Below are 17,836 nucleotides of genomic sequence, written 5' to 3'. Positions count from 1 at the left end.
AGCAATGTAGCTTAAGGCTTGGCAAGTACCAGCATGGGAGACTGGCTGGGAATCCCAAGTTCCGTTGACCTTTTTGAACCTGAAAATTGTGTTAGTTTCTCTATGAGATAGTAAAAGAAGGTTCAAATTGAACAGCTGCTGTCAACGGCCATTCTAAGCTGAATGTGCCTGCTCTCGTCAGATCGCAGCAGCATTGCAGCTTAAGGCTTGGCAAGTACCAGCATGGGAGACTGGCTGGGAATCCCAAGTTCTATTGACCTTTTTGAACCTGAAAATTTTGTTAGTTTCTCTATGAGATAGTAAAAGAAGGTTCAAATTGAACAGCTGCTGTCAACGGCCATTCTAAGCTGAATGCGCGTGCTCTTGTCGGATCACAGCAGCGATGCAGCTTAAGGCTTGGCAAGTACCAGCATGGGAGACTGGCTTCGAATCCCAAGTTCCGTTGACCTTTTTGAACCTGAAAATTGTGTTAGTTTCTCTATGAGATAGTAAAAGAAGGTTCAAATTGAACAGCTGCTGTCAACGGCCATTCTAAGCTGAATGTGCCTGCTCTCGTCAGATCGCAGCAGCAATGCAGCTTAAGGCTTGGCAAGTACCAGCATGGGAGACTGGCTGGGAATCCCAAGTTCCGTTGACCTTTTTGAACCTGAAAATTGTGTTAGTTTCTCTATGAGATAGTAAAAGAAAGTAGAAATTAGGCAGCTGCTGTCAACGGCCATTCTAAGCTGAATGTGCCTGCTCTCGTCAGATCGCAGCAGCAATGCAGCTTAAGGCTTGGCAAGTACCAGCATGGGAGACTGGCTGGGAATCCCAAGTTCTGTTGACCTTTTTGAACCTGAAAATTGTGTTAGTTTCTCTATGAGATAGTAAAAGAAGGTTCAAATTGAACAGCTGCTGTCAACGGCCATTCTAAGCTGAATGTGCCTGCTCTCATCAGATCGCAGCAGCTTAAGGCTTGGCAAGTACCAGCATGGGAGACTGGCTGGGAATCCCAAGTTCCGTTGACCTTTTTGAACCTGAAAATTGTGTTAGTTTCTCTATGAGATAGTAAAAGAAGGTTCAAACTGAACAGCTGCTGTCAACGGCCATTCTAAGCTGAATGTGCCTGCTCTCGTCAGATCGCAGCAGCAATGCAGCTTAAGGCTTGGCAAGTACCAGCATGGGAGACTGGCTTGGAATCCCAAGTTCCGTTGACCTTTTTGAACCTGAAAATTGTGTTAGTTTCTCTATGAGATAGTAAAAGAAGGTTCAAATTGAACAGCTGCTGTCAACAGCCATTCTAAGCTGAATGTGCCTGCTCTCGTCAGATCGCAGCAGCTTAAGGCTTGGCAAGTACCAGCATGGGAGACTGGCTGGGAATCCCAAGTTCCGTTGACCTTTTTGAACCTGAAAATTGTGTTAGTTTCTCTATGAGATAGTAAAAGAAGGTTCAAATTGAACAGCTGCTGTCAACAGCCATTCTAAGCTGAATGTGCCTGCTCTCGTCAGATCGCAGCAGCTTAAGGCTTGGCAAGTACCAGCATGGGAGACTGGCTGGGAATCCCAAGTTCCGTTGACCTTTTTGAACCTGAAAATTGTGTTAGTTTCTCTATGGGATAGTAAAAGAAGGTTCAAATTGAACAGCTGCTGTCAACGGCCATTCTAAGCTGAATGTGCCTGCTCTCGTCAGATCGCAGTAGCAATGCAGCTTAAGGCTTGGCAAGTACCAGCATGGGAGACTGGCTGGGAATCCCAAGTTCCGTTGACCTTTTTGAACCTGAAAATTGTGTTAGTTTCTCTATGGGATAGTAAAAGAAGGTTCAAATTGAACAGCTGCTGTCAACGGCCATTCTAAGCTGAATGTGCCTGCTCTCGTCAGATCGCAGCAGCAATGCAGCTTAAGGCTTGGCAAGTACCAGCATGGGAGACTGGCTGTAAATCCCAAGTTCTGTTGACTTTTTGGATTTGAAAATTGTGTTAGTTTTTCTATGAGATAGTAAAAGAAAGTTCAAATTGAACAGCTGCTGTCAACGGCCATTCTAAGCTGAATGTGCCTGCTCTCGTCAGATCGCAGCAGCTTAAGGCTTGGCAAGTACCAGCATGGGAGACTGGCTGGGAATCCCAAGTTCCGTTGACCTTTTTGAACCTGAAAATTGTGTTAGTTTCTCTATGAGATAGTAAAAGAAGGTTCAAATTGAACAGCTGCTGTCAACAGCCATTCTAAGCTGAATGTGCCTGCTCTCGTCAGATCGCAGCAGCTTAAGGCTTGGCAAGTACCAGCATGGGAGACTGGCTGGGAATCCCAAGTTCCGTTGACCTTTTTGAACCTGAAAATTGTGTTAGTTTCTCTATGGGATAGTAAAAGAAGGTTCAAATTGAACAGCTGCTGTCAACGGCCATTCTAAGCTGAATGTGCCTGCTCTCGTCAGATCGCAGTAGCAATGCAGCTTAAGGCTTGGCAAGTACCAGCATGGGAGACTGGCTGGGAATCCCAAGTTCCGTTGACCTTTTTGAACCTGAAAATTGTGTTAGTTTCTCTATGGGATAGTAAAAGAAGGTTCAAATTGAACAGCTGCTGTCAACGGCCATTCTAAGCTGAATGTGCCTGCTCTCGTCAGATCGCAGCAGCAATGCAGCTTAAGGCTTGGCAAGTACCAGCATGGGAGACTGGCTGTAAATCCCAAGTTCTGTTGACTTTTTGGATTTGAAAATTGTGTTAGTTTTTCTATGAGATAGTAAAAGAAAGTTCAAATTGAACAGCTGCTGTCAACGGCCATTCTAAGCTGAATGTGCCTGCTCTCGTCAGATCGCAGCAGCAATGCAGCTTAAGGCTTGGCAAGTACCAGCATGGGAGACTGGCTGGGAATCCCAAGTTCTGTTGACCTTTTTGAACCTGAAAATTGTTAGTTTCTCTGTCAAAGATGGTAAAAGAAGGTTCAAATTGAACAGCTGCTGTCAACGGCCATTCTAAGCTGAATGTGCCTGCTCTCGTCAGATCGCAGCAGCAATGCAGCTTAAGGCTTGGCAAGTACCAGCATGGGAGACTGGCTGGGAATCCCAAGTTCCGTTGACCTTTTTGAACCTGAAAATTGTGTTAGTTTCTCTATGAGATAGTAAAAGAAGGTTCAAATTGAACAGCTGCTGTCAACGGCCATTCTAAGCTGAATGTGCCTGCTCTCATCAGATCGCAGCAGCAATGTAGCTTAAGGCTTGGCAAGTACCAGCATGGGAGACTGGCTGGGAATCCCAAGTTCCGTTGACCTTTTTGAACCTGAAAATTGTGTTAGTTTCTCTGTCAAAGATGGTAAAAGAAGGTTCAAATTGAACAGCTGCTGTCAACGGCCATTCTAAGCTGAATGTGCCTGCTCTCGTCAGATCGCAACAGCAATGTAGCTTAAGGCTTGGCAAGTACCAGCATGGGAGACTGGCTGGGAATCCCAAGTTCCGTTGACCTTTTTGAACCTGAAAATTGTGTTAGTTTCTCTATGAGATAGTAAAAGAAGGTTCAAACTGAACAGCTGCTGTCAACGGCCATTCTAAGCTGAATGTGCCTGCTCTCGTCAGATCGCCGCATCAATGCAGCTTAAGGCTTGGCAAGTACCAGCATGGGAGACTGGCTGGGAATCCCAAGTTCCGTTGACCTTTTTGAACCTGAAAATTGTGTTAGTTTCTCTATGAGATAGTAAAAGAAGGTTCAAATTGAACAGCTGCTGTCAACGGCCATTCTAAGCTGAATGTGCCTGCTCTCGTCAGATCGCAGCAGCAATGCAGCTTAAGGCTTGGCAAATACCAGCATGGGAGACTGGCTGGGAATCCCAAGTTCCGTTGACCTTTTTGAACCTGAAAATTGTGTTAGTTTCTCTATGAGATAGTAAAAGAAGGTTCAAATTGAACAGCTGCTGTCAACAGCCATTCTAAGCTGAATGTGCCTGCTCTCGTCAGATCGCAGCAGCAATGCAGCTTAAGGCTTGGCAAGTAACAGCATGGGAGACTGGCTGGGAATCCCAAGTTCTGTTGACCTTTTTGAACCTGAAAATTGTGTTAGTTTCTCTATGAGATAGTAAAAGAAGGTTCAAATTGAACAGCTGCTGTCAACGGCCATTCTAAGCTGAATGTGCCTGCTCTCGTCAGATCGCAGCAACAATGCAGCTTAAGGCTTGGCAAGTACAAGCATGGGAGACTGGCTGGGAATCCCAAGTTCCGTTGACCTTTTTGAACCTGAAAATTGTTAGTTTCTCTGTCAAAGATGGTAAAAGAAGGTTCAAATTGAACAGCTGCTGTCAACGGCCATTCTAAGCTGAATGTGCCTGCTCTCGTCAGATCGCAGCAGCAATGCAGCTTAAGGCTTGGCAAGTACCAGCATGGGAGACTGGCTGGGAATCCCAAGTTCCGTTGACCTTTTTGAACCTGAAAATTGTGTTAGTTTCTCTATGAGATAGTAAAAGAAGGTTCAAATTGAACAGCTGCTGTCAACGGCCATTCTAAGCTGAATGTGCCTGCTCTCATCAGATCGCAGCAGCAATGTAGCTTAAGGCTTGGCAAGTACCAGCATGGGAGACTGGCTGGGAATCCCAAGTTCCGTTGACCTTTTTGAACCTGAAAATTGTGTTAGTTTCTCTATGAGATAGTAAAAGAAGGTTCAAATTGAACAGCTGCTGTCAACGGCCATTCTAAGCTGAATGTGCCTGCTCTCGTCAGATCGCAGCAGCAATGCAGCTTAAGGCTTGGCAAGTACCAGCATGGGAGACTGGCTGGGAATCCCAAGTTCCGTTGACCTTTTTGAACCTGAAAATTGTTAGTTTCTCTGTCAAAGATGGTAAAAGAAGGTTCAAATTGAACAGCTGCTGTCAACGGCCATTCTAAGCTGAATGTGCCTGCTCTCGTCAGATCGCAACAGCAATGTAGCTTAAGGCTTGGCAAGTACCAGCATGGGAGACTGGCTGGGAATCCCAAGTTCCGTTGACCTTTTTGAACCTGAAAATTGTGTTAGTTTCTCTATGAGATAGTAAAAGAAGGTTCAAACTGAACAGCTGCTGTCAACGGCCATTCTAAGCTGAATGTGCCTGCTCTCGTCAGATCGCCGCATCAATGCAGCTTAAGGCTTGGCAAGTACCAGCATGGGAGACTGGCTGGGAATCCCAAGTTCCGTTGACCTTTTTGAACCTGAAAATTGTGTTAGTTTCTCTATGAGATAGTAAAAGAAGGTTCAAATTGAACAGCTGCTGTCAACGGCCATTCTAAGCTGAATGTGCCTGCTCTCGTCAGATCGCAGCAGCAATGCAGCTTAAGGCTTGGCAAGTACCAGCATGGGAGACTGGCTGGGAATCCCAAGTTCCGTTGACCTTTTTGAACCTGAAAATTGTGTTAGTTTCTCTATGAGATAGTAAAAGAAAGTAGAAATTAGGCAGCTGCTGTCAACGGCCATTCTAAGCTGAATGTGCCTGCTCTCGTCAGATCGCAGCAGCAATGCAGCTTAAGGCTTGGCAAGTACCAGCATGGGAGACTGGCTGGGAATCCCAAGTTCTGTTGACCTTTTTGAACCTGAAAATTGTGTTAGTTTCTCTATGAGATAGTAAAAGAAGGTTCAAATTGAACAGCTGCTGTCAACGGCCATTCTAAGCTGAATGTGCCTGCTCTCATCAGATCGCAGCACCTTAAGGCTTGGCAAGTACCAGCATGGGAGACTGGCTGGGAATCCCAAGTTCCGTTGACCTTTTTGAACCTGAAAATTGTGTTAGTTTCTCTATGAGATAGTAAAAGAAGGTTCAAACTGAACAGCTGCTGTCAACGGCCATTCTAAGCTGAATGTGCCTGCTCTCGTCAGATCGCAGCAGCAATGCAGCTTAAGGCTTGGCAAGTACCAGCATGGGAGACTGGCTGGGAATCCCAAGTTCCGTTGACCTTTTTGAACCTGAAAATTGTGTTAGTTTCTCTATGAGATAGTAAAAGAAGGTTCAAATTGAACAGCTGCTGTCAACAGCCATTCTAAGCTGAATGTGCCTGCTCTCGTCAGATCGCAGCAGCTTAAGGCTTGGCAAGTACCAGCATGGGAGACTGGCTGGGAATCCCAAGTTCCGTTGACCTTTTTGAACCTGAAAATTGTGTTAGTTTCTCTATGAGATAGTAAAAGAAGGTTCAAATTGAACAGCTGCTGTCAACGGCCATTCTAAGCTGAATGTGCCTGCTCTCGTCAGATCGCAGCAGCAATGCAGCTTAAGGCTTGGCAAGTACCAGCATGGGAGACTGGCTGGGAATCCCAAGTTCCGTTGACCTTTTTGAACCTGAAAATTGTGTTAGTTTCTCTATGAGATAGTAAAAGAAGGTTCAAATTGAACAGCTGCTGTCAACGGCCATTCTAAGCTGAATGTGCCTGCTCTCATCAGATCGCAGCAGCTTAAGGCTTGGCAAGTACCAGCATGGGAGACTGGCTGGGAATCCCAAGTTCCGTTGACCTTTTTGAACCTGAAAATTGTGTTAGTTTCTCTATGAGATAGTAAAAGAAAGTAGAAATTAGGCAGCTGCTGTCAACGGCCATTCTAAGCTGAATGTGCCTGCTCTCGTCAGATCGCAGCAGCAATGCAGCTTAAGGCTTGGCAAGTACCAGCATGGGAGACTGGCTGGGAATCCCAAGTTCTGTTGACCTTTTTGAACCTGAAAATTGTGTTAGTTTCTCTATGAGATAGTAAAAGAAGGTTCAAATTGAACAGCTGCTGTCAACGGCCATTCTAAGCTGAATGTGCCTGCTCTCATCAGATCGCAGCAGCTTAAGGCTTGGCAAGTACCAGCATGGGAGACTGGCTGGGAATCCCAAGTTCCGTTGACCTTTTTGAACCTGAAAATTGTGTTAGTTTCTCTATGAGATAGTAAAAGAAGGTTCAAACTGAACAGCTGCTGTCAACGGCCATTCTAAGCTGAATGTGCCTGCTCTCGTCAGATCGCAGCAGCAATGCAGCTTAAGGCTTGGCAAGTACCAGCATGGGAGACTGGCTGGGAATCCCAAGTTCCGTTGACCTTTTTGAACCTGAAAATTGTGTTAGTTTCTCTATGAGATAGTAAAAGAAGGTTCAAATTGAACAGCTGCTGTCAACAGCCATTCTAAGCTGAATGTGCCTGCTCTCGTCAGATCGCAGCAGCTTAAGGCTTGGCAAGTACCAGCATGGGAGACTGGCTGGGAATCCCAAGTTCCGTTGACCTTTCTGAACCTGAAAATTGTGTTAGTTTCTCTATGAGATAGTAAAAGAAGGTTAAAATTGAACAGCTGCTGTCAACAGCCATTCTAAGCTGAATGTGCCTGCTCTCGTCACATCGCAGCAGCTTAAGGCTTGGCAAGTACCAGCATGGGAGACTGGCTGGGAATCCCAAGTTCCGTTGACCTTTTTGAACCTGAAAATTGTGTTAGTTTCTCTATGAGATAGTAAAAGAAGGTTCAAATTGAACAGCTGCTGTCAACGGCCATTCTAAGCTGAATGTGCCTGCTCTCGTCAGATCGCAGTAGCAATGCAGCTTAAGGCTTGGCAAGTACCAGCATGGGAGACTGGCTGGGAATCCCAAGTTCCGTTGACCTTTTTGAACCTGAAAATTGTGTTAGTTTCTCTATGGGATAGTAAAAGAAGGTTCAAATTGAACAGCTGCTGTCAACGGCCATTCTAAGCTGAATGTGCCTGCTCTTGTCAGATCGCAGCAGCAATGCAGCTTAAGGCTTGGCAAGTACCAGCATGGGAGACTGGCTGGAAATCCCAAGTTCTGTTGACCTTTTTGAATCTGACAATTGTGTTAGTTTTTCTATGAGATAGTAAAAGAAAGTTCAAATTGAACAGCTGCTGTCAACGGCCATTCTAAGCTGAATGTGCCTGCTCTCGTCAGATCGCAGCAGCAATGCAGCTTAAGGCTTGGCAAGTACCAGCATGGGAGACTGGCTGGGAATCCCAAGTTCTGTTGACCTTTTTGAACCTGAAAATTGTGTTAGTTTCTCTATGAGATAGTAAAAGAAGGTTCAAATTGAACAGCTGCTGTCAACGGCCATTCTAAGCTGAATGTGCCTGCTCTCGTCAGATCGCAGCAACAATGCAGCTTAAGGCTTGGCAAGTACAAGCATGGGAGACTGGCTGGGAATCCCAAGTTCCGTTGACCTTTTTGAACCTGAAAATTGTTAGTTTCTCTGTCAAAGATGGTAAAAGAAGGTTCAAATTGAACAGCTGCTGTCAACGGCCATTCTAAGCTGAATGTGCCTGCTCTCGTCAGATCGCAGCAGCAATGCAGCTTAAGGCTTGGCAAGTACCAGCATGGGAGACTGGCTGGGAATCCCAAGTTCCGTTGACCTTTTTGAACCTGAAAATTGTGTTAGTTTCTCTATGAGATAGTAAAAGAAGGTTCAAATTGAACAGCTGCTGTCAACGGCCATTCTAAGCTGAATGTGCCTGCTCTCATCAGATCGCAGCAGCAATGTAGCTTAAGGCTTGGCAAGTACCAGCATGGGAGACTGGCTGGGAATCCCAAGTTCCGTTGACCTTTTTGAACCTGAAAATTGTGTTAGTTTCTCTATGAGATAGTAAAAGAAGGTTCAAATTGAACAGCTGCTGTCAACGGCCATTCTAAGCTGAATGTGCCTGCTCTCGTCAGATCGCAGCAGCAATGCAGCTTAAGGCTTGGCAAGTACCAGCATGGGAGACTGGCTGGGAATCCCAAGTTCCGTTGACCTTTTTGAACCTGAAAATTGTTAGTTTCTCTGTCAAAGATGGTAAAAGAAGGTTCAAATTGAACAGCTGCTGTCAACGGCCATTCTAAGCTGAATGTGCCTGCTCTCGTCAGATCGCAACAGCAATGTAGCTTAAGGCTTGGCAAGTACCAGCATGGGAGACTGGCTGGGAATCCCAAGTTCCGTTGACCTTTTTGAACCTGAAAATTGTGTTAGTTTCTCTATGAGATAGTAAAAGAAGGTTCAAACTGAACAGCTGCTGTCAACGGCCATTCTAAGCTGAATGTGCCTGCTCTCGTCAGATCGCAGCAGCAATGCAGCTTAAGGCTTGGCAAGTACCAGCATGGGAGACTGGCTGGGAATCCCAAGTTCCGTTGACCTTTTTGAACCTGAAAATTGTGTTAGTTTCTCTATGAGATAGTAAAAGAAGGTTCAAATTGAACAGCTGCTGTCAACGGCCATTCTAAGCTGAATGTGCCTGCTCTCGTCAGATCGCAGCAGCAATGCAGCTTAAGGCTTGGCAAGTACCAGCATGGGAGACTGGCTGGGAATCCCAAGTTCCGTTGACCTTTTTGAACCTGAAAATTGTTAGTTTCTCTGTCAAAAATGGTAAAAGAAGGTTCAAATTGAACAGCTGCTGTCAACGGCCATTCTAAGCTGAATGTGCCTGCTCTCGTCAGATCGCAACAGCAATGTAGCTTAAGGCTTGGCAAGTACCAGCATGGGAGACTGGCTGGGAATCCCAAGTTCCGTTGACCTTTTTGAACCTGAAAATTGTGTTAGTTTCTCTATGAGATAGTAAAAGAAGGTTCAAACTGAACAGCTGCTGTCAACGGCCATTCTAAGCTGAATGTGCCTGCTCTCGTCAGATCGCAGCAGCAATGCAGCTTAAGGCTTGGCAAGTACCAGCATGGGAGACTGGCTGGGAATCCCAAGTTCCGTTGACCTTTTTGAACCTGAAAATTGTGTTAGTTTCTCTATGAGATAGTAAAAGAAGGTTCAAATTGAACAGCTGCTGTCAACGGCCATTCTAAGCTGAATGTGCCTGCTCTCGTCAGATCGCAGCAGCAATGCAGCTTAAGGCTTGGCAAGTAACAGCATGGGAGACTGGCTGGGAATCCCAAGTTCTGTTGACCTTTTTGAACCTGAAAATTGTGTTAGTTTCTCTATGAGATAGTAAAAGAAGGTTCAAATTGAACAGCTGCTGTCAACGGCCATTCTAAGCTGAATGTGCCTGCTCTCGTCAGATCGCAACAGCATTGCAGCTTAAGGCTTGGCAAGTACCAGCATGGGAGACTGGCTGGGAATCCCAAGTTCTATTGACCTTTTTGAACCTGAAAATTGTGTTAGTTTCTCTATGAGATAGTAAAAGAAGGTTCAAATTGAACAGCTGCTGTCAACGGCCATTCTAAGCTGAATGCGCGTGCTCTTGTCGGATCACAGCAGCGATGCAGCTTAAGGCTTGGCAAGTACCAGCATGGGAGACTGGCTGTGAATCCCAAGTTCCGTTGACCTTTTTGAACCTGAAAATTGTGTTAGTTTCTCTATGAGATAGTAAAAGAAGGTTCAAACTGAACAGCTGCTGTCAACGGCCATTCTAAGCTGAATGTGCCTGCTCTCGTCAGATCGCAGCATCAATGCAGCTTAAGGCTTGGCAAGTACCAGCATGGGAGACTGGCTGGGAATCCCAAGTTCCGTTGACCTTTTTGAACCTGAAAATTGTGTTAGTTTCTCTATGAGATAGTAAAAGAAGGTTCAAATTGAACAGCTGCTGTCAACGGCCATTCTAAGCTGAATGTGCCTGCTCTCGTCAGATCGCAGCAGCAATGCAGCTTAAGGCTTGGCAAGTACCAGCATGGGAGACTGGCTGGGAATCCCAAGTTCCGTTAACCTTTTTGAACCTGAAAATTGTTAGTTTCTCTGTCAAAGATGGTAAAAGAAGGTTCAAATTGAACAGCTGCTGTCAACGGCCATTCTAAGCTGAATGTGCCTGCTCTCGTCAGATCGCAGCAGCAATGCAGCTTAAGGCTTGGCAAGTACCAGCATGGGAGACTGGCTGGGAATCCCAAGTTCCGTTGACCTTTTTGAACCTGAAAATTGTGTTAGTTTCTCTATGAGATAGTAAAAGAAGGTTCAAATTGAACAGCTGCTGTCAACGGCCATTCTAAGCTGAATGTGCCTGCTCTCATCAGATCGCAGCAGCTTAAGGCTTGGCAAGTACCAGCATGGGAGACTGGCTGGGAATCCCAAGTTCCGTTGACCTTTTTGAACCTGAAAATTGTGTTAGTTTCTCTATGAGATAGTAAAAGAAGGTTCAAACTGAACAGCTGCTGTCAACGGCCATTCTAAGCTGAATGTGCCTGCTCTCGTCAGATCGCAGCAGCAATGCAGCTTAAGGCTTGGCAAGTACCAGCATGGGAGACTGGCTGGGAATTCCAAGTTCCGTTGACCTTTTTGAACCTGAAAATTGTGTTAGTTTCTCTATGAGATAGTAAAAGAAAATAGAAATTAGGCAGCTGCTGTCAACAGCCATTCTAAGCTGAATGTGCCTGCTCTCGTCAGATCGCAGCAGCAATGCAGCTTAAGGCTTGGCAAGTACCAGCATTGGAGACTGGCTGGGAATCCCAAGTTCTGTTGACCTTTTTGAACCTGAAAATTGTGTTAGTTTCTCTATGAGATAGTAAAAGAAGGTTCAAATTGAACAGCTGCTGTCAACGGCCATTCTAAGCTGAATGTGCCTGCTCTCGTCAGATCGCAGCAGCTTAAGGCTTGGCAAGTACCAGCATGGGAGACTGGCTGGGAATCCCAAGTTCCGTTGACCTTTTTGAACCTGAAAATTGTGTTAGTTTCTCTATGAGATAGTAAAAGAAGGTTCAAACTGAACAGCTGCTGTCAACGGCCATTCTAAGCTGAATGTGCCTGCTCTCGTCAGATCGCAGCAGCAATGCAGCTTAAGGCTTGGCAAGTACCAGCAGGGGAGACTGGCTGGGAATCCCAAGTTCCGTTGACCTTTTTGAACCTGAAAATTGTGTTAGTTTCTCTATGAGATAGTAAAAGAAGGTTCAAATTGAACAGCTGCTGTCAACGGCCATTCTAAGCTGAATGTGCCTGCTCTCGTCAGATCGCAGCAGCAATGCAGCTTAAGGCTTGGCAAGTACCAGCATGGGAGACTGGCTGGGAATCCCAAGTTCTGTTGACTTTTTTGAACCTGAAAATTGTGCTAGTTTTTCTATGAGATAGTAAAAGAAGGTTCAAATTGAACAGCTGCTGTCAACAGCCATTCTAAGCTGAATGTGCCTGCTCTCGTCAGATCGCAGCAGCAATGCAGCTTAAGGCTTGGCAAGTACCAGCATGGGAGACTGGCTGGGAATCCCAAGTTCCGTTGACCTTTTTGAACCTGAAAATTGTGTTAGTTTCTCTATGAGATAGTAAAAGAAAGTAGAAATTAGGCAGCTGCTGTCAACAGCCATTCTAAGCTGAATGTGCCTGCTCTCGTCAGATCGCAGCAGCAATGCAGCTTAAGGCTTGGCAAGTACCAGCATGGGAGACTGGCTGGGAATCCCAAGTTCTGTTGACCTTTTTGAACCTGAAAATTGTGTTAGTTTCTCTATGAGATAGTAAAAGAAGGTTCAAATTGAACAGCTGCTGTCAATGGCCATTCTAAGCTGAATGTGCCTGCTCTCGTCAGATCGCAGCAGCTTAAGGCTTGGCAAGTACCAGCATGGGAGACTGGCTGGGAATCCCAAGTTCCGTTGACCTTTTTGAACCTGAAAATTGTGTTAGTTTCTCTATGAGATAGTAAAAGAAGGTTCAAACTGAACAGCTGCTGTCAACGGCCATTCTAAGCTGAATGTGCCTGCTCTCGTCAGATCGCAGCAGCAATGCAGCTTAAGGCTTGGCAAGTACCAGCATGGGAGACTGGCTGGGAATCCCAAGTTCCGTTGACCTTTTTGAACCTGAAAATTGTGTTAGTTTCTCTATGAGATAGTAAAAGAAGGTTCAAATTGAACAGCTGCTGTCAACGGCCATTCTAAGCTGAATGTGCCTGCTCTCGTCAGATCGCAGCAGCAATGCAGCTTAAGGCTTGGCAAGTACCAGCATGGGAGACTGGCTGGGAATCCCAAGTTCCGTTGACCTTTTTGAACCTGAAAATTGTGTTAGTTTCTCTATGAGATAGTAAAAGAAAGTAGAAATTAGGCAGCTGCTGTCAACAGCCATTCTAAGCTGAATGTGCCTGCTCTCGTCAGATCGCAGCAGCAATGCAGCTTAAGGCTTGGCAAGTACCAGCATGGGAGACTGGCTGGGAATCCCAAGTTCTGTTGACCTTTTTGAACCTGAAAATTGTGTTAGTTTCTCTATGAGATAGTAAAAGAAGGTTCAAACTGAACAGCTGCTGTCAACGGCCATTCTAAGCTGAATGTGCCTGCTCTCATCAGATCGCAGCAGCTTAAGGCTTGGCAAGTACCAGCATGGGAGACTGGCTGGGAATCCCAAGTTCCGTTGACCTTTTTGAACCTGAAAATTGTGTTAGTTTCTCTATGAGATAGTAAAAGAAGGTTCAAACTGAACAGCTGCTGTCAACGGCCATTCTAAGCTGAATGTGCCTGCTCTCGTCAGATCGCAGCAGCAATGCAGCTTAAGGCTTGGCAAGTACCAGCATGGGAGACTGGCTGGGAATCCCAAGTTCCGTTGACCTTTTTGAACCTGAAAATTGTGTTAGTTTCTCTATAAGATAGTAAAAGAAGGTTCAAATTGAACAGCTGCTGTCAACAGCCATTCTAAGCTGAATGTGCCTGCTCTCGTCAGATCGCAGCAGCAATGCAGCTTAAGGCTTGGCAAGTACCAGCATGGGAGACTGGCTGGGAATCCCAAGTTCTGTTGACCTTTTTGAACCTGAAAATTGTGTTAGTTTCTCTATGAGATAGTAAAAGAAGGTTCAAATTGAACAGCTGCTGTCAACGGCCATTCTAAGCTGAATGTGCCTGCTCTCGTCAGATCGCAGCAGCTTAAGGCTTGGCAAGTACCAGCATGGGAGACTGGCTGGGAATCCCAAGTTCCGTTGACCTTTTTGAACCTGAAAATTGTGTTAGTTTCTCTATGAGATAGTAAAAGAAGGTTCAAATTGAACAGCTGCTGTCAACGGCCATTCTAAGCTGAATGTGCCTGCTCTCGTCAGATCGCAGCAGCAATGCAGCTTAAGGCTTGGCAAGTACCAGCATGGGAGACTGGCTGGGAATCCCAAGTTCTGTTGACCTTTTTGAACCTGAAAATTGTGTTAGTTTCTCTATGAGATAGTAAAAGAAGGTTCAAATTGAACAGCTGCTGTCAACGGCCATTCTAAGCTGAATGTGCCTGCTCTCATCAGATCGCAGCAGCTTAAGGCTTGGCAAGTACCAGCATGGGAGACTGGCTGGGAATCCCAAGTTCCGTTGACCTTTTTGAACCTGAAAATTGTGTTAGTTTCTCTATGAGATAGTAAAAGAAGGTTCAAACTGAACAGCTGCTGTCAACGGCCATTCTAAGCTGAATGTGCCTGCTCTCGTCAGATCGCAGCAGCAATGCAGCTTAAGGCTTGGCAAGTAACAGCATGGGAGACTGGCTGGGAATCCCAAGTTCTGTTGACCTTTTTGAACCTGAAAATTGTGTTAGTTTCTCTATGAGATAGTAAAAGAAGGTTCAAATTGAACAGCTGCTGTCAACGGCCATTCTAAGCTGAATGTGCCTGCTCTCGTCAGATCGCAGCAGCATTGCAGCTTAAGGCTTGGCAAGTACCAGCATGGGAGACTGGCTGGGAATCCCAAGTTCCGTTGACCTTTTTGAACCTGAAAATTGTGTTAGTTTCTCTATGAGATAGTAAAAGAAGGTTCAAACTGAACAGCTGCTGTCAACGGCCATTCTAAGCTGAATGTGCCTGCTCTCGTCAGATCGCAGCAGCAATGCAGCTTAAGGCTTGGCAAGTACCAGCATGGGAGACTGGCTGGGAATCACAAGTTCCGTTGATCTTTTTGAACCTGAAAATTGAGTTAGTTTCTCTATGAGATAGTAAAAGAAGGTTCAAATTGAACAGCTGCTGTCTACAGCCATTCTAAGCTGAATGTGCCTGCTCTCGTCAGATCGCAGCAGCTTAAGGCTTGGCAAGTACCAGCATGGGAGACTGGCTGGGAATCCCAAGTTCCATTGACCTTTTTGAACCTGAAAATTGTGTTAGTTTCTCTATGAGATAGTAAAAGAAGGTTCAAATTGAACAGCTGCTGTCAACGGCCATTCTAAGCTGAATGTGCCTGCTCTCGTCAGATCGCAGCAGCAATGCAGCTTAAGGCTTGGCAAGTACCAGCATGGGAGACTGGCTGGGAATCCCAAGTTCCGTTGACCTTTTTGAACCTGAAAATTGTGTTAGTTTTTCTATGAGATAGTAAAAGAAAGTTCAAATTGAACAGCTTCTGTCAACGGCCATTCTAAGCTGAATGTGCCTGCTCTCGTCAGATCGCAGCAGCAATGCAGCTTAAGGCTTGGCAAGTACCAGCATGGGAGACTGGCTGGGAATCCCAAGTTCTGTTGACCTTTTTGAACCTGAAAATTGTGTTAGTTTCTCTATGAGATAGTAAAAGAAGGTTCAAATTGAACAGCTGCTGTCAACGGCCATTCTAAGCTGAATGTGCGTGCTCTCGTCAGATCGCAGCAACAATGCAGCTTAAGGCTTGGCAAGTACAAGCATGGGAGACTGGCTGGGAATCCCAAGTTCCGTTGACCTTTTTGAACCTGAAAATTGTTAGTTTCTCTGTCAAAGATGGTAAAAGAAGGTTCAAATTGAACAGCTGCTGGCAGCGGCCATTCTAAGCTGAATGTGCCTGCTCTCGTCAGATCGCAGCAGCAATGCAGCTTAAGTCTTGGCAAGTACCAGCATGGGAGACTGGCTGGGAATCCCAAGTTCCGTTGACCTTTTTGAACCTGAAAATTGTGTTAGTTTCTCTATGAGATAGTAAAAGAAGGTTCAAATTGAACAGCTGCTGTCAACGGCCATTCTAAGCTGAATGTGCCTGCTCTCATCAGATCGCAGCAGCAATGTAGCTTAAGGCTTGGCAAGTACCAGCATGGGAGACTGGCTGGGAATCCCAAGTTCCGTTGACCTTTTTGAACCTGAAAATTGTGTTAGTTTCTCTATGAGATAGTAAAAGAAGGTTCAAATTGAACAGCTGCTGTCAACGGCCATTCTAAGCTGAATGTGCCTGCTCTCGTCAGATCGCAGCAGCAATGCAGCTTAAGGCTTGGCAAGTACCAGCATGGGAGACTGGCTGGGAATCCCAAGTTCCGTTGACCTTTTTGAACCTGAAAATTGTTAGTTTCTCTGTCAAAGATGGTAAAAGAAGGTTCAAATTGAACAGCTGCTGTCAACGGCCATTCTAAGCTGAATGTGCCTGCTCTCGTCAGATCGCAGCAGCAATGTAGCTTAAGGCTTGGCAAGTACCAGCATGGGAGACTGGCTGGGAATCCCAAGTTCCGTTGACCTTTTTGAACCTGAAAATTGTGTTAGTTTCTCTATGAGATAGTAAAAGAAGGTTCAAACTGAACAGCTGCTGTCAACGGCCATTCTAAGCTGAATGTGCCTGCTCTCGTCAGATCGCAGCAGCAATGCAGCTTAAGGCTTGGCAAGTACCAGCAGGGGAGACTGGCTGGGAATCCCAAGTTCCGTTGACCTTTTTGAACCTGAAAATTGTGTTAGTTTCTCTATGAGATAGTAAAAGAAGGTTCAAATTGAACAGCTGCTGTCAACGGCCATTCTAAGCTGAATGTGCCTGCTCTCGTCAGATCGCAGCAGCAATGCAGCTTAAGGCTTGGCAAGTACCAGCATGGGAGACTGGCTGGGAATCCCAAGTTCTGTTGACTTTTTTGAACCTGAAAATTGTGCTAGTTTTTCTATGAGATAGTAAAAGAAGGTTCAAATTGAACAGCTGCTGTCAACAGCCATTCTAAGCTGAATGTGCCTGCTCTCGTCAGATCGCAGCAGCAATGCAGCTTAAGGCTTGGCAAGTACCAGCATGGGAGACTGGCTGGGAATCCCAAGTTCTGTTGACCTTTTTGAACCTGAAAATTGTGTTAGTTTCTCTATGAGATAGTAAAAGAAGGTTCAAATTGAACAGCTGCTGTCAACGGCCATTCTAAGCTGAATGTGCCTGCTCTCGTCAGATCGCAGCAGCTTAAGGCTTGGCAAGTACCAGCATGGGAGACTGGCTGGGAATCCCAAGTTCCGTTGACCTTTTTGAACCTGAAAATTGTGTTAGTTTCTCTATGAGATAGTAAAAGAAGGTTCAAACTGAACAGCTGCTGTCAACGGCCATTCTAAGCTGAATGTGCCTGCTCTCGTCAGATCGCAGCAGCAATGCAGCTTAAGGCTTGGCAAGTACCAGCATGGGAGACTGGCTGGGAATCCCAAGTTCCGTTGACCTTTTTGAACCTGAAAATTGTGTTAGTTTCTCTATGAGATAGTAAAAGAAGGTTCAAATTGAACAGCTGCTGTCAACGGCCATTCTAAGCTGAATGTGCCTGCTCTCGTCAGATCGCAGCAGCAATGCAGCTTAAGGCTTGGCAAGTACCAGCATGGGAGACTGGCTGGGAATCCCAAGTTCCGTTGACCTTTTTGAACCTGAAAATTGTGTTAGTTTCTCTATGAGATAGTAAAAGAAAGTAGAAATTAGGCAGCTGCTGTCAACAGCCATTCTAAGCTGAATGTGCCTGCTCTCGTCAGATCGCAGCAGCAATGCAGCTTAAGGCTTGGCAAGTACCAGCATGGGAGACTGGCTGGGAATCCCAAGTTCTGTTGACCTTTTTGAACCTGAAAATTGTGTTAGTTTCTCTATGAGATAGTAAAAGAAGGTTCAAACTGAACAGCTGCTGTCAACGGCCATTCTAAGCTGAATGTGCCTGCTCTCATCAGATCGCAGCAGCTTAAGGCTTGGCAAGTACCAGCATGGGAGACTGGCTGGGAATCCCAAGTTCCGTTGACCTTTTTGAACCTGAAAATTGTGTTAGTTTCTCTATGAGATAGTAAAAGAAGGTTCAAGCTGAACAGCTGCTGTCAACGGCCATTCTAAGCTGAATGTGCCTGCTCTCGTCAGATCGCAGCAGCTTAAGGCTTGGCAAGTACCAGCATGGGAGACTGGCTGG

This window comes from Engystomops pustulosus, chromosome 9 (assembly GCF_040894005.1).
Source record: "Engystomops pustulosus chromosome 9, aEngPut4.maternal, whole genome shotgun sequence".
Lineage (NCBI taxonomy): Eukaryota > Metazoa > Chordata > Amphibia > Anura > Leptodactylidae > Engystomops > Engystomops pustulosus.
Note: the sequence above shows the minus strand (reverse complement) of the source record.